Here is a 14,696-nt window from a genome sequence, read left to right on the forward strand (position 1 = left end):
AGAAATGAAGGATCTTAGCAATTAAACAGCTAGCACTTAAACAATTTCAATGCAAAACAGATTCCAGAACACCATCACTTCAAACAAATCTATCTCCACCTAAGACCAGTAGTCAATCTGCAAAGAACAAGGATACTCAAAGCATCCTGTTTATCTAGGAACACGGTGGCGTATCTATAAATTAGAAAAACTCAACATAATACTTTCAGGCTTCACCTCCTAACAAGGGTAACCTGCAAGAGATGTAGCTCTTCAGGCAACTGATCCAAAGAAGCATTAATAGAAAATATTCTGTGAAGCACATAGTGAGTCTTTTTCTACAGTAGCCTCCCCCATTCACTTCCAGCAAAACACTAATGCAAAGTAGAAGGGTAAAACAGAATGGATGAAAGTGATACAAGAAATACCAAAATCTAGCAGAAGAATCAAAGCAAATTTATATATAGACAACAACTGGTCTGAAAGATGTCCAACATTCCTTCCCATGTTGCCCCTCTAGCCATGCCCCCAGAGCATTTCTCGTGGAAATATGCTTTCACTCTATTTTTTTCCTCAATCCCATAGAGTATACCATTTATTAGGGTCTGTCTGCATCATTTTAAGAGGGATGGAAGCTGCTGTAGGGAAAAGGAAAATGTTTCCACTAATTAGTTGCACATGCCTAAATATGGATTCAGGTTCATGTTGAGACTGGTTTAGACTGCGTTAATGAAAGGATTAGTTTTCTCACTGAATCAAGTCCAAACTTGACTCAGTCCAAACTTGGATTATTTTCAGCAACACTCTTCCTCCCTCCCATCACAAGGTCTCCACATCATGGTTTTGATTACGAATAGAATAATTAACCATGATAAATAGGAACTATCTGTTTTTGGCAAATCTTAAATTACAAGTTTTACCTTTTTGAAAAGGCATTGATCAGTTTTTATATTACTGCAGGGCTCAGAGTTTGCCCCCTAATTCCAGAAGACAGAGTCAAACCTTTAACAGTCAAACCAGGGACTATGGTATAAAGTCGGTGTGGTTATTTTTTCTTCATCTCATTCTGGGCGTTTCCTTTCCAAATCCCTTTCTATGCTGTTTAATGTCCTGCTCTATAGACCTAGAGCCCACTTAACTAAAATCCACTCCTCTGAATACATTATTTTTGTTGATAATTTGATTTCCCTGCCCCCTAACTTGATTACTCTTCATGGCTATTCTGGTAACTTAGCTTTTGATCAGTATTTGGCGCATATTTTTCTCATTTAGGTCTCTCACTGTGTATGCTATTAAAATGTGAGATTATAAATATGATGACAATCTCTGCTTAATTTTTATATGATGTCCTGTATAACAAATAAAATGAGCTGTCAAACCATGATCCATGAGTCATGATATTGATGAGCAAATTGAAATAATACTGATGATTCAATTGAATATACTTCTCAGCTCCAACAACACATATTCAGAAATATGCTTCACTGATTGAAATGGAGTTTACTTCCAAGCAATTTGGATTGGTATGAACATTGATCAGTACCAAAATTAGAATGGGAGTATCCTGGTAGATAAGAGAGTAGTTTTAACAGTGTTAAACAGTGATTTTGAAACCTGAATGGTTTCAAAAAGGGTTGATATCATAGTCCACTTCTTCAGAGGAAGAAAATGTAACCATGCTAAATAGCATTTATATTCATGTAAAGGCTTGGTAAGGTTAAATAACAGAAATACAAAAGGTACCAGCATGTCAATACTGGTTGAGTATCCCTTATCCAAAATGTTTCGGAACCAAAGTATTTTGGAATTCATATTTTTCCAGATTTCAGAATGTTGTCATAGCATTATCAGATATTCTAAAGATGGGCCCAAGTCCAAACATGAGATTTTTTTATGCCTTATAGTTGCCTTTTACACAGTCTAAATTTGTGCATGAAACAAAATTTGGATATGTTGAACTATCAGAAAGGGGTCACTTTCTCGGTCACCCACCTAGGCAATTCTGGATTTTGAGTATTTTGGAACTCTGAGTAAATGGAACTCAACCTGTAGTTTTAACCATGACTACTTAACAGTCATGAATCACAGATCACTTATATTGATTTCTTCTTAGTGTATTACTTGGTTTTGGATGCACTGGGCTTCTACATGATCTTTTCAAGACAATCCTTCCTTCCCCAAACCTCTGTCAAAAGAATCCCAACTGTAAATGTAACAAAGTCAGATGAAAAGATAACTACCATATACGTAGCTCCCCTTATTCAGGAAAACCACTAGGAAAGAGAAGGCTTCTTGTCAAATATTATAAAATTCCAGCGTCATTTTCTATGAGGAAGGTCAAAGAATACTTGCTACCCCAAAAATCTGGTTTCTGCCCTTTGCATTACCTCGAAATCAAATTAGCTAACTACAATTCCCTGCTCTCTATTTTTTTCAAAGCACCGTCTCAAACATTTGCAGCTGTCAGCCTCTGCAGACTGATTTCTTACTGTGCAAAGTTCCATGACAGGTCTTTGAAAGCAACTTTGCTCACAGGGAAAGATTTATACAAAAGCATATATACAGTCAAATATGGCATTTTAAGAAGAAAGACATATTTAATTATAGGGCTGAAGTACCGAATACTTCAGAACTTTCAAAGAAAAAAAGTATGAAAAGGAGGTAATTCTGTATGAACAAGAATTTTCCAGAAGGGTAAAAGGGGGGAAATTGTATTCAAGGGAATAGAATAAGATTCTGAAAACAAAATTCAGAATTTCATTTTGTTTGCACAGCTATATAAAATTAAACTAAGGCTTGAGATGAACTGTTATGATTGAGCCTCATGGCTCTGTTACTGACAGACGTGGGCGTAAGACTCCTCGAGAGTCAGATACTCTCGAGGAGCGAGAAAGAAAAAGACTGCGAGACATTTTTGCAGCACCATCTGACGAAGAGTCTTTTGAGGGGTTTACGGAGAGAATGGAGGAGGGGCTGGTTAGCTCGGAGGAGGATGAGATGGATTGGACTCGAGTAAGGGAGGAATTGGGTGCCACTGGTCATGATGGGATAGAAGATGAATGGGGACCTTCAGGATTAGACCCATGGCTTAGCTGGAGGGATGGGACGGGATCCACAGCTGGAGATGCTGTGGGGCGTAGTCAGAGGTGTTCCAGCTCTGATGAGGAAAGTGATGAGGAAACGCCCGGGTTAAGGAGGACAGCTGACAGTGATGAGGATTTGTAACTGGCATAAAATGGGGCTTGGGAGCAATTGCAAATTGCGTTGGGCAAGGTAATCTGGACGAACGCTTGGGATCTGTGTGGGACGCTTTCCTGAAGACTGGTGTGTTTTCCTGTGCTGAGACCTTGACCTTCCGTCGTCTTCTTGACGGACGCCATCTCCTGTTTTGAAAACTCGGACTGAACTGACCACGGCTTGTCTTCCCCCCTTCTTGGACTTGGAATCTACAAACGTCTGCTTCTGGCTTTGATCTACGGAAAGGAACTGGGTCTACTCTACTGCTACAATCCTTGGCTGATCTGTTCGTGTTGGAAATCCTGTCTGCTGTGTGTGTGGGAGCGACGCAAGTTACTCTAAGCACAGTGTTGGCAGCAGAGAGGAATCTGCTGCCAATTAGTTGCATTCTTTTGTATCTTTTGTTCCTCGGCTTTTGTTTTGTTTATCCCCAGGCTGAAGCAAGCAGTTTGTTTTTACCCGGATTAAACTCCGGTTTAATCCGGTTTATCTTTTGAATGTTTTTCCTTGCCCCTTTTTGCTCCTAAAGGCTAATACTGCCTGGCCCTTGTATTTTACGGGCATTTTTGAGTTCTGTAATCCAATAAACTCTGTTATCTTGAACCTTGTGGCGTTCTGTCCTTGACAGATTGCCCAACGCCCATAAAAAGTTTATTGCAGCAATAAACCCGTCAGGAAGACGATGGAGGAGTTAAGGGCCAAATTTGACCAATTACAAACGGCTTTTACCGTCAGCCAAGCAGCTCATGCTGTGAAAGGACATGTTTTGACTCCTGAACGCTTTGACGGAACCAGGTGCAAGTTGCCAACCTTTTTGGCACAAGTGGAGCTTTATTTTTCCCAGCTCAGTGCTCATGCTTTTCCTACAGACACTAGCAAGGTGGCATTTATTTTGAGTTTGTTGACCGGTCCCGCAGGACAATGGGCCACTAATTTAATTTTGGGAAATGACCCAGTCAAGGACAATTTGAATAATTTCAAAAAGTTATTAACTGACACTTTTGGGGATCCTCTCCGCACGGAGAATGCTGGGTGGGCTCTGTATCGGTTGAAACAGGGAAAGGGGACTGTTTTGGATTACTTAAATAAGTTTAACTTGTATCGCCACCAGCTGGATTGGGGGGAAAATGCATTCATGCTTTTATTTACTGCCGGGTTAAGTGATATGCTCCAGGATGAATTAGCACGCTTGGAGCCGGCTGAAAATTGGGACGCCTTAGTAGCTAAGGTGCTGCGTTTAGACGCAAGGTTCGAGGCTCGTAAACACTCGAAAGCAATGTGTGCGCCACCCATGCATATTACCAGGGCACCTGTGGTGATGGGGGAAGAGCCTATGGAGCTTGGGGTCTTTAAAAAGCTGTCTACAGAGGAAAGGAGCCGTAGGAGGCAGCTGGGGTTGTGTTTGTACTGTGGGAATGCGGGGCATTTTGCCAAAAACTGTAATGTGAAACCTTCTCAGCTTTCGGGAAAAGGCCAGCCCTAGTGCGACGTGAGTCCAACGCACTAGGGCTCCTCAAGCAGTCAACTGAGGGGAGGAAGCATGTTTTCGTACCCATTACATTATCTGTTGGGGGAAGGGAACTTGTTTCTATTTTGGCACTGCTGGACTCAGGGGCTACGGTCTCTTATGTAGATATTGAGTTTGCTAAGAAGCATGGCATTCCTAGAGTGCGCAAGGCATGCGACGTGTGGGTGGAAGGAGCAGATGGGAGACTGCTGAAGACTGGGGTGGTTAACCATGAAACCTCAGCAGTAATGTGGGAGGTGCAGGGAGTAACGGGAACGTTTGTGTGGGATATTACGAGTTTGCCTAGATATGATGTGATCCTGGGGATGGATTGGCTAGCTGTAGTAAACCCACAAGTAGATTGGGCGACACGTAAAGTGACCTTAAAGAGGCAGGATTGTTGCACTCTGAATGTTACTCAATCTGATATGGAGGGAGTGCCTGCTGAGTATGGGGAGTTCTCTGATGTATTTTGTAAAAGAGAAGCGGACAAATTACCACCGCACAGGCCATATGATTGCGCCATCAAGTTAGCAGAAGGTGCGAAATTGCCAGCAGGAAGGCTGTATGCCTTGACTGTACCGGAAAGGCAAGCTTTGAGGGAGTTTCTAGATGAAAATTTAGCCAAGGGGTTTATTCGCCCATCTAGCTCTCCAACTGCGGCACCAGTATTCTTTGTAGCCAAAAAGACTGGGGAACTTAGGCTGGTCTGCAACTATCGGATCCTAAACAAATACACCATTCGGGATAGGTACCCGTTACCTTTAATCTCGGAACTATTATCAAGGGTGCAAGGGGCTAAGGTTTTTACCAAGCTTGACCTGCGGGGGGCATATAACTTAATCCGTATACGGGAAGGGGATGAATGGAAGACGGCATTTAACACGTGTTTCGGATGCCACGAGTTCCGAGTCATGCCTTTCGGACTTTGCAACGCTCCTGCGGTCTTCCAGAGGTTCATGAACGATGTGTTCAGGGACCTAATTGACCAATTTTTAGTGATTTATTTGGATGATATCTTGATTTTTTCTAAGGACGAGAAAGAACATCGTCAACATGTCAAGCAGGTTCTGCACCGTCTGCGGGCTAATGGGCTTTTCGCCAAGGCTTCCAAGTGCGTCTTTCATGTACCTGAAGTGGAGTTCCTAGGTCATGTAGTGTCAGGTAGGGAACTTAAAATGGATCCACATAAGGTCGACGCCGTTAACTCATGGCAGGAGCTAAAGACTAAGAAGGATGTACAAAGGTTCTTAGGTTTCGCTAATTACTACCGGGAGTTTATTCCGAATTTTGCAAAGCTCACGGTACCTTTGACGCAGCTCCTGCGTAAGAAACAGCCATTTGTGTGGGGGCGGGAAGCTCACGATGCGTTTCTACAACTTAAGTCTAGTTTTCAATCGGACAACATACTAACACATCCTGATGTTGACAAACCGTTCGTGGTAGAAGCGGACACTTCTAGCTACGCATTGGGGGCTGTATTGTCTCAGAAGGATTCCTCAGGGACCTTGCGTCCCTGTGGATTTTACTCGCGGCAACTAACACCCTTCGAGCAGAACTATACCATATGGGAGAAGGAGTTGTTGGCGATTAAGGTGGCGTTTGAGGTGTGGCGGCACTGGCTTGAAGGGGCACGGCACCAGATCGTGGTCAGATCTGATCACAAGAATTTAGAGCACTTACAAACAGCAAAGAAGTTAAACCAGCGTCAAATCCGATGGGCTTTGTTTTTCTCCAGGTTTAACTTCAAGGTGCAGTTCGTGGAGGGGAAGGCAAACTTGCGGGCCGATGCTTTATCCCGCAAGCCGGAGTTTAAGACCAATGAGCAGGTAGTATGTCAGACCATCTTGCCTACTGCCTCTCTATGTGTTGTAGATAATGAGCTTGGGTTACATGACCAGATCCTTGAGGCTCAGAGGGAGGATGTGTGGACTCAGGAGCAACTGATGCTGCTATCAGCAGGTAACCGTACAATACTGCCGCATCTACAAGATCAAGACGGAGTATTGGTACGCAGGGGGCAGGTCTACGTACCAGTGGGGGCCCTCAGGTTGGAGGTGATTAGAGCCCACCATGACGAACCCATGGCTGGGCACTTTGGCAGGTTCAAGACCGTACAGCTTATCACCAGGAGCTACTGGTGGCCAAAGATGCGGCAAGACATTCTGCGCTTTTGTGACAGCTGCGCTGTTTGCCAGCAGAGTAAGACGCCTGTTGGGCGCCCTAGAGGGTTGCTGTCGTCTCTACCTGTTCCGGAGAGGCCATGGCAAATCATTTCCATGGATTTTATTTCAGATTTGCCTAAGTCTGGGGGTTATACTTGTATTTGGGTGGTGGTGGATTTATTTAGCAAACTGGCTCATTTTATTCCTTGTTCAACCATTCCGGCGGCCCCTACGTTGGCCTTACTATTTACTAAGCACATCTATCGTTTGCACGGAGCACCCGAGGTGATTATTTCAGATAGGGCTCCGCAATTTGTGTCACGCTTTTGGAAACATTTCCATGAGTGCTTAGGGACTAAGTTAAACGTTTCTTCAGCCTTTCATCCGCAGACGGATGGACAGTCGGAACGGGTTAATGGGCTCTTAGAGCAGTATTTGCGTTGTTTTTGTTTAGATCAACCCACGGCTTGGGTGAAGTGGTTACCGGTGGCGGAGTTCGCTTACAATAATGCGGTGCACACGTCTAGTCAGCATACGCCATTTGAGCTAACTTATGGTTTTCACCCACGGGAGGTGTGGCGCCGTCGACCAATGTGGTCTCTTCGGACCCTGTGTACCGCTCTTCGGAAATGGCTGCATTGCATGATGTTGCCCGTCGCTTACTGTTGGAAGCTAAGGCAACGCAAAAGACTCAGGCTGACCGCCACAGGCAGGCAGGGGAGGAGTTGGAAGAAGGGGATTTGGTGTGGTTATCTTCCAAACATATTAAACAGGCTGGGGGAAAGTTTGCGCCGCGATATTTGGGTCCCTTTCCTATCGTTAAAAAGATTTCTTCCGTTGCGTTTCGTTTGCGTTTACCGTCTAGTTTAAAGGTCCATCCAGTCTTTCATCGTTCGCTGTTGAAACTAGATACCTCTAGTCGTCGTGGTGCTATAGCGGAGGGTATCACTGCCACTTCTCCGCCATCGGGGGAGGAGGCCTTTGTGAGAGGGGATAGTGTTATGATTGAGCCTCATGGCTCTGTTACTGACAGACGTGGGCGTAAGACTCCTCGAGAGTCAGATACTCTCGAGGAGCGAGAAAGAAAAAGACTGCGAGACATTTTTGCAGCACCATCTGACGAAGAGTCTTTTGAGGGGTTTACGGAGAGAATGGAGGAGGGGCTGGTTAGCTCGGAGGAGGATGAGATGGATTGGACTCGAGTAAGGGAGGAATTGGGTGCCACTGGTCATGATGGGATAGAAGATGAATGGGGACCTTCAGGATTAGACCCATGGCTTAGCTGGAGGGATGGGACGGGATCCACAGCTGGAGATGCTGTGGGGCGTAGTCAGAGGTGTTCCAGCTCTGATGAGGAAAGTGATGAGGAAACGCCCGGGTTAAGGAGGACAGCTGACAGTGATGAGGATTTGTAACTGGCATAAAATGGGGCTTGGGAGCAATTGCAAATTGCGTTGGGCAAGGTAATCTGGACGAACGCTTGGGATCTGTGTGGGACGCTTTCCTGAAGACTGGTGTGTTTTCCTGTGCTGAGACCTTGACCTTCCGTCGTCTTCTTGACGGACGCCATCTCCTGTTTTGAAAACTCGGACTGAACTGACCACGGCTTGTCTTCCCCCCTTCTTGGACTTGGAATCTACAAACGTCTGCTTCTGGCTTTGATCTACGGAAAGGAACTGGGTCTACTCTACTGCTACAATCCTTGGCTGATCTGTTCGTGTTGGAAATCCTGTCTGCTGTGTGTGTGGGAGCGACGCAAGTTACTCTAAGCACAGTGTTGGCAGCAGAGAGGAATCTGCTGCCAATTAGTTGCATTCTTTTGTATCTTTTGTTCCTCGGCTTTTGTTTTGTTTATCCCCAGGCTGAAGCAAGCAGTTTGTTTTTACCCGGATTAAACTCCGGTTTAATCCGGTTTATCTTTTGAATGTTTTTCCTTGCCCCTTTTTGCTCCTAAAGGCTAATACTGCCTGGCCCTTGTATTTTACGGGCATTTTTGAGTTCTGTAATCCAATAAACTCTGTTATCTTGAACCTTGTGGCGTTCTGTCCTTGACATGAACTGAGCAGAAGGTTAAGAAAACATCTCAGTGATAATACAAACTGCAAAGTAAATGCCCAGTGCAACCATTATGCGTGTCACCTGCGGGTAGGAGACTGGGACAGTATAGGGATATTTGTAGTGTACCGTCCACCCCGCAACACTACAAACTCCCTGAATGAGCTAGCCAGGGTGATCTCGAGCTTGGTGTTGGAGTCTCAGCGGCTTCTTGTGCTGAGAGACTTCAACATACACGCAGAGACCACCCTCTCGGGAGCGGCTCAGGTTTTCATGGATACAATGGCAACCATGGGACTGTCCCAAGTGATTTCTGGCCCTACCCACTGTGCTGGACATACATTGGACTTTGTATTTTCCCAGGGATGGGAGAATGGTGGTGGTGTGGAAGAGCTCTCGGTAGTCCAACTGTCATGGACTGACCACCACTTGGTCAAGTTTAGAATTACTGCAACCCCTAACCTCCGCGGGGGTGGTGGACCCATTAAGATGGTCCGCCCCAGGAGGCTTATGGGTTCCTGATGGCTCTTGGGGATGTTCCTGCCTCCTCAGTAGGTGATTCTGTTGATGCTTTGGTCACTCTTTACAATGGGGAAATGGCCAGGGCAATAGACATGATCACTCCAGAGTGGCCCCTTGCAATGCACAGAGCTAAACTAGCGCCCTGGTTCTCCGGGGAGTTGGCAGCAATGAAGCGTGAGACGAGGCGCCTAGAGCGCATGTGGCGAAAGCGACGGAGCGAATCAAATTTAGAAAGGGTTAAAGCCCAAAGGAAAGCATATTGCAAAGCAATGGCTGCTGTAAAAAAACCTATTATAGTTCTAGAATTGAGGCTGCCAAAAACTGTCCTGCCGAGCTTTTTAGAACTGTCAGAGGGCTGCTTAACAACACCCCTCAAACTGCGCCCACAGACGACTTGGCAGAGAAATGTGAAGCTTTTTCCCAGTTCTTTTCAAAGAAAATTGCTTTGATTCGTTCCAAGCTTGACGCCACGGTTGATGCAATCTCCAAAGATATAGCGAGAGCACCTGCTTGTCCTATTTTGATTGATTCATTTCAATCTGTGCAACCCGAGGATGTGGACAAGGTCCTTGGAGAAGCGAGAGCGACCACATGCATTCTAGACCCCTGCCCATCCTGGCTGGTTAAAGAAGCCAGAGGGGGGGTTGGTCGAGAGGGTGGTAGTGAACACCTCCCTCCAGGAAGGCAGACTTCCAGCCGGCCTCAAACAAGCCGTAATAAAATCACTGTTGAAGAAACCATCACTTGACCCCACTAATTGGAATAACTTTCAGCCTGTTTCCAATCTTCCCTTTTGGGGCAAGGTCGTGGAACGCATGGTTGCCTCGCAACTCCAGGGGTTCTTTGAAGAAACTGATTATCTGGACCCGGCACAGTCTGGCTTCAGACCGGGGCATGGAACTGAGACGGCCTTGGTCTCCTTGTTGGATGATCTCCGCATAGAGCTGGATAGGGGAAGTGTGTCCTGGTTCTCCTGGATCTCTCAGCGGCCTTCGATACCGTAGAGCACGGTATCCTTCTGGGTCGCTTTGCGGGAATGGGCCCTGGGGGTACTGCATTGCAGTGGCTCCAGTCCTTCCTTGAGAACCGTATCCAGAAGGTGTTGATAGGGGACAGCTGTTCGACCCCACAACCATTGTCTTATGGAGTCTCACAGGGTTCAGTACTGTACCCTTTGTTGTTTAACATCTACATGAAGCCGCTGGGTGATATCATCCAGAGTGTGAGTACAATGTTGGTGGTCTTGGAGAAAGGCCTCGAAGTTTTGGACTCAAATAGATTTCATGGTGGGAAATATTATTAAGGTTAAACTTAAGATGAGACCAAGGTTCTATTTATTGAGAATGCTAGATGACCATTTAGAAAGAAAATTCAGGAGAATATCACAGCAGGAATTGTGTAAGCTCAAAGGTGGAAGGTATCCCAATGCAAGAATGGATTATGGAGATATAGAAAAATGGACCAACTGACTATACTGATTAACAAGAAATCTGATTTGGATCTGTTCTTTTTCACAACAACAATGGGGAAATTTAACAACTTTGTAATTAATGAATGAGTTTTGTCAAAAGTAGAACATTACCATTTAAGAAAGTAAACTAATAAGGAAAAACAACCATCAGACAAAGTGGGGATTTTGTAATTTCTGTTTTTAAAAAGCTGTTAAGTTGTAGTTGACAGTATGTAATCATAGAGTTGGAAGAGATCACAAGAGTCACCCCCCTGTATAGTTTTGGTAGATTTATATACAGGCAGTCCCCAAGTTATGAACAAGACAGGCTCTGTAGGTTTCTTCTCAAGCTGAATTTGTAAGTCGGAACAAGTACATATTTTAAGTGTAACCAACCAAAACATACTTATTTTAGCTTTGGATAGTATAGGGAAGGGTTAACCCCACCGTAGTGTTTGTTTAACTGTCTGTGCCCCTATTCAGAAGATTTCACCTCTCTTCCTGTCCCTATAAAGATTTTGAAAATACTGGCTTGTTGTGGAAACAAGGATTGGTGCTAAAGCTTCAGTGCAGACATATTTTCCCAATGATAACTCTTTCAGGAATGAATTTCCCTTCTGAGGGATAGATTTCTCTCACTTCCTGTTGTCTCACCCCCGTTTGCAGCTGTGAGTTGTTTGGAAGTTGGATATTTGTAACTCGGGGACTGCCTATATGGAAAATATTTGTTTGTTTTACTTTGTTTCTTTTTAGAACACAAAATATTTTTAAAAATCTGGCATGAAAAGTTACACCTTAAGGAAATTTTTGAGAAAGCTTAAATGAAAATGAGGGAACATATATATGAACTGCTGTCTTCAAATGTGATCCCCTCCCCACTTTTACTGCAGTCATAATGTACAATTCAACAAAGTTATGGCAGTTAAGGGAGTCATTTATCTGACTTTTGTGAGACTAATGTGTCGTCTATAATACAGCAATAGTGTAGTTTAGGGCATTAAAAACAAAAACAGGAATAGCAAGGCTTGGGCATGCACATTGCTAATGCTGGTGAAGGACATTATTTTCCATTGAGAATACCTCTTCAATTCACATGGCAGCAATTCTCAAAATAAGCCAAGAGTTTCAATTGTTTCTGTTCTGAAAAGAAAAAATATTTAAAAAAGAATCTCTCACTTGTCTTCATATTTTATATGCTTTGTCAAGACTCCCTCCCTCTTTTAAGTATAGAGGAGAAAAATACTATTTATTTTAGACAAAAAGGCTGCCTTCAGGTGATACCAGACAGTTCACAAATGTGACTATTATCCATATAAAAGCTAAGAGCAAGAAATTATATATAGAAGATGGCAAGAGGCTGACAGCCAAAGGGTATAGCTAGATAAATACTTGTTGGAAATAGGGGTGGGCAATTTGGTTAAATCTCATTCTGTTTTCGGTATCTGGATTTCAGTGGCCTCCCAGCAAACTGTATGCCTGGACTCCTTTTTGCCCCACCCCCGATCCAATCTACCTGCCTCGTGCTTGCTCTTGATGCTAGGCCTGACTCTGGTGAGCCAAATGTTGTGATTAGTGAGGTCCCACCTGACCCTGGCACTCTGAGGAAAGCAGTGTCATAGGCAATTGCAGCTGCCTTGCCTGCAAGCTTTCTGGCCCTGATGACATTATTTTGATGGTTAATGAGGTGCAACACACACTCTGGGAAGGCTGCTGCTCTGGGAAGGCTGCTGCTACCACCCCCATGGGAAGGCTGCTGCTACCACCCCCATGAACACAGAGTACCCTGCCAATTAACAAAGCTGTGCTTGGCAGGCCTGTCGTTACCCTTCTTACGTGATCTGCCCTTGGAAGGAGGACCCCTGCCCTCTTCCTCTTCAGGTTTTAGTAGGGTAAAGACAGCCACATCCTAAGGCGAGGGGAAAGATGAGTACCGGGTGGATTCTCATTGTCCAAAAAGAGACCAGGCAGAGCCTGGGGGTTAAACATTTGTGCTGGCAGGACTGCTGACTCTTGCCAGAAACACAACAGAATGTGCCCTCTGATTAACTTTTCTTGCAGGTCAATGACTCTTATGGGAGAGGGAAGGATTCCCTTGATTTAGAATATACACAGTAGTCACAAAGTACCAGCAATCACTTGATAGTCCATGGCAGTGGAAGACACCAGCTCTGAGCTAGTTTATAAAGGGAATGGTTGTAAGAGTGGTTAAGAATAAGGCCATCAGAGATCAAATTGAGTCAGTATGGCTGAGGGAAGGGGCCGGATGGTAAGGTCTTTCTCTCCCTTTGAGCCCCTCGGTGGCCGGCCCAGGCTAGAGGGTGCGAGCGAAGGGAAAGGGAAGGGGGGAGGGTTCCTTCCTCAGGGGCAGCTTCCTCCTGCTAGGTCTTACTTTCAGGGGAGGTCTTATATTTGGCCAGTCACCAAAATCTCTACTAGGTCTTATTTTATGGGGATATCCTATTTTCAGGGAAACACGGTATATCCGAAAGCCTTAAATTTGGGGTGCAGAAAGCAATCACAACACTTCAAAGATGTTGCTGAATACTAGGCTCACAAGACATGCCATCTTTTAGCTCTTTACTGTTTCAGCCTGACTCCCACTTTTAAATATGAGTCCAACATCATCTTAGATTTCAACTTCTGATCATACTACTGGATAATGGTAAGGGGTTGTGGAAGTTGTAATCCAAAACATATCCAGCACCAGATCTTTTTAATCTATAAATCTATAAAAGAAGCAGGGAAATGAGTCATTTTCCAAGTTCTCTGCCTGCAATCACACATACAAGTTTCCACTGGTAATGGATGAACAAGCCAACTTAGATTAGATATTTCTGGGCTGAGAGTAGAAAAGCATACATGTAGGAGCTCTAAGTGGTCAAAAAAACTTTACCACCTTTTCATTTGCAAGTACCAGGTGTGCAAGTCCAGGTGGCCACAGGGTTTTAGGTACAACCCTATATACAATAAGCATGAACCTTTAAAATTACACTCAAATCTGCAGAATCCAGTAAGAAGGTATGATAGAGAGAAAGCTGACACCTTTCTCTCAGAAGCACAAAGTCGAGTATATTTTGTGTGCACTACAGCTTTAAAAGCTACTGAAGAATGAACCATACTTTCAGGAGTTAAGTTTTTGATTAGGCTGTCTAATCGGCTTTCCACTTTTATAGGAAGAAATGAAATCACCTTATAATTTTTGCAAGAATGACAAAGCCGGATGTACTGCTGTAATCTTATTTCTCTAGCCACTGCTCAGCACACAAGAGCTCTCATATGTGACAATACTTTCAAGATATAAAATATACTTTAAAAAGTCTTATAAACTTACTTTAAAAGACTCCAATACAATAAGAAGCAAGAAGATATCGTGGTCTGAATTAGGTAATATAAAATCAAATAAAATCCTATAATTTAGGCTAGCAAATGCCACTTTTTCCCAAAGGTTAATAATCTTTTAAAGTGTGTTATCTTTTAAAGACTACATATTCACAAGGGGAACCTGAATGTGAAAGAAGGATTGGGAAATAAGGATCTTATTTCAAGCTACCATAAGCACTAAAATTACAAGGCTATGTACCTACACCAGATCAGGCACTATGAATGCATTGTTCTGATTTAAGATGAGCAGAGAGAAAGACTCTTTAAGAATATGTCAGAGCTCAAGTTAAAATATCCAATGACTATCACTGTTTCCCTTTCATTTAAATGTATCACAACTACAGAACAGTAGAGAACCAAGGGCAAAAAAAATTAAGAGTGATGTTTCTCATGCTTTCTG

General features: G+C 43.9%; 1 protein-coding gene across 6 annotated transcripts in view; it reads right to left on the minus strand.

Moving 5' to 3' along the window:
- nbas (NBAS subunit of NRZ tethering complex) overlaps positions 1-14,696 on the minus strand; it is a 294,693-nt gene that overhangs the window by 202,548 nt on the left and 77,449 nt on the right. The gene's annotated exons all lie outside the window — the stretch shown is intronic.

Source organism: Anolis carolinensis, chromosome 1 (genome assembly GCF_035594765.1).
Source record: "Anolis carolinensis isolate JA03-04 chromosome 1, rAnoCar3.1.pri, whole genome shotgun sequence".
NCBI lineage: Eukaryota > Metazoa > Chordata > Lepidosauria > Squamata > Dactyloidae > Anolis > Anolis carolinensis.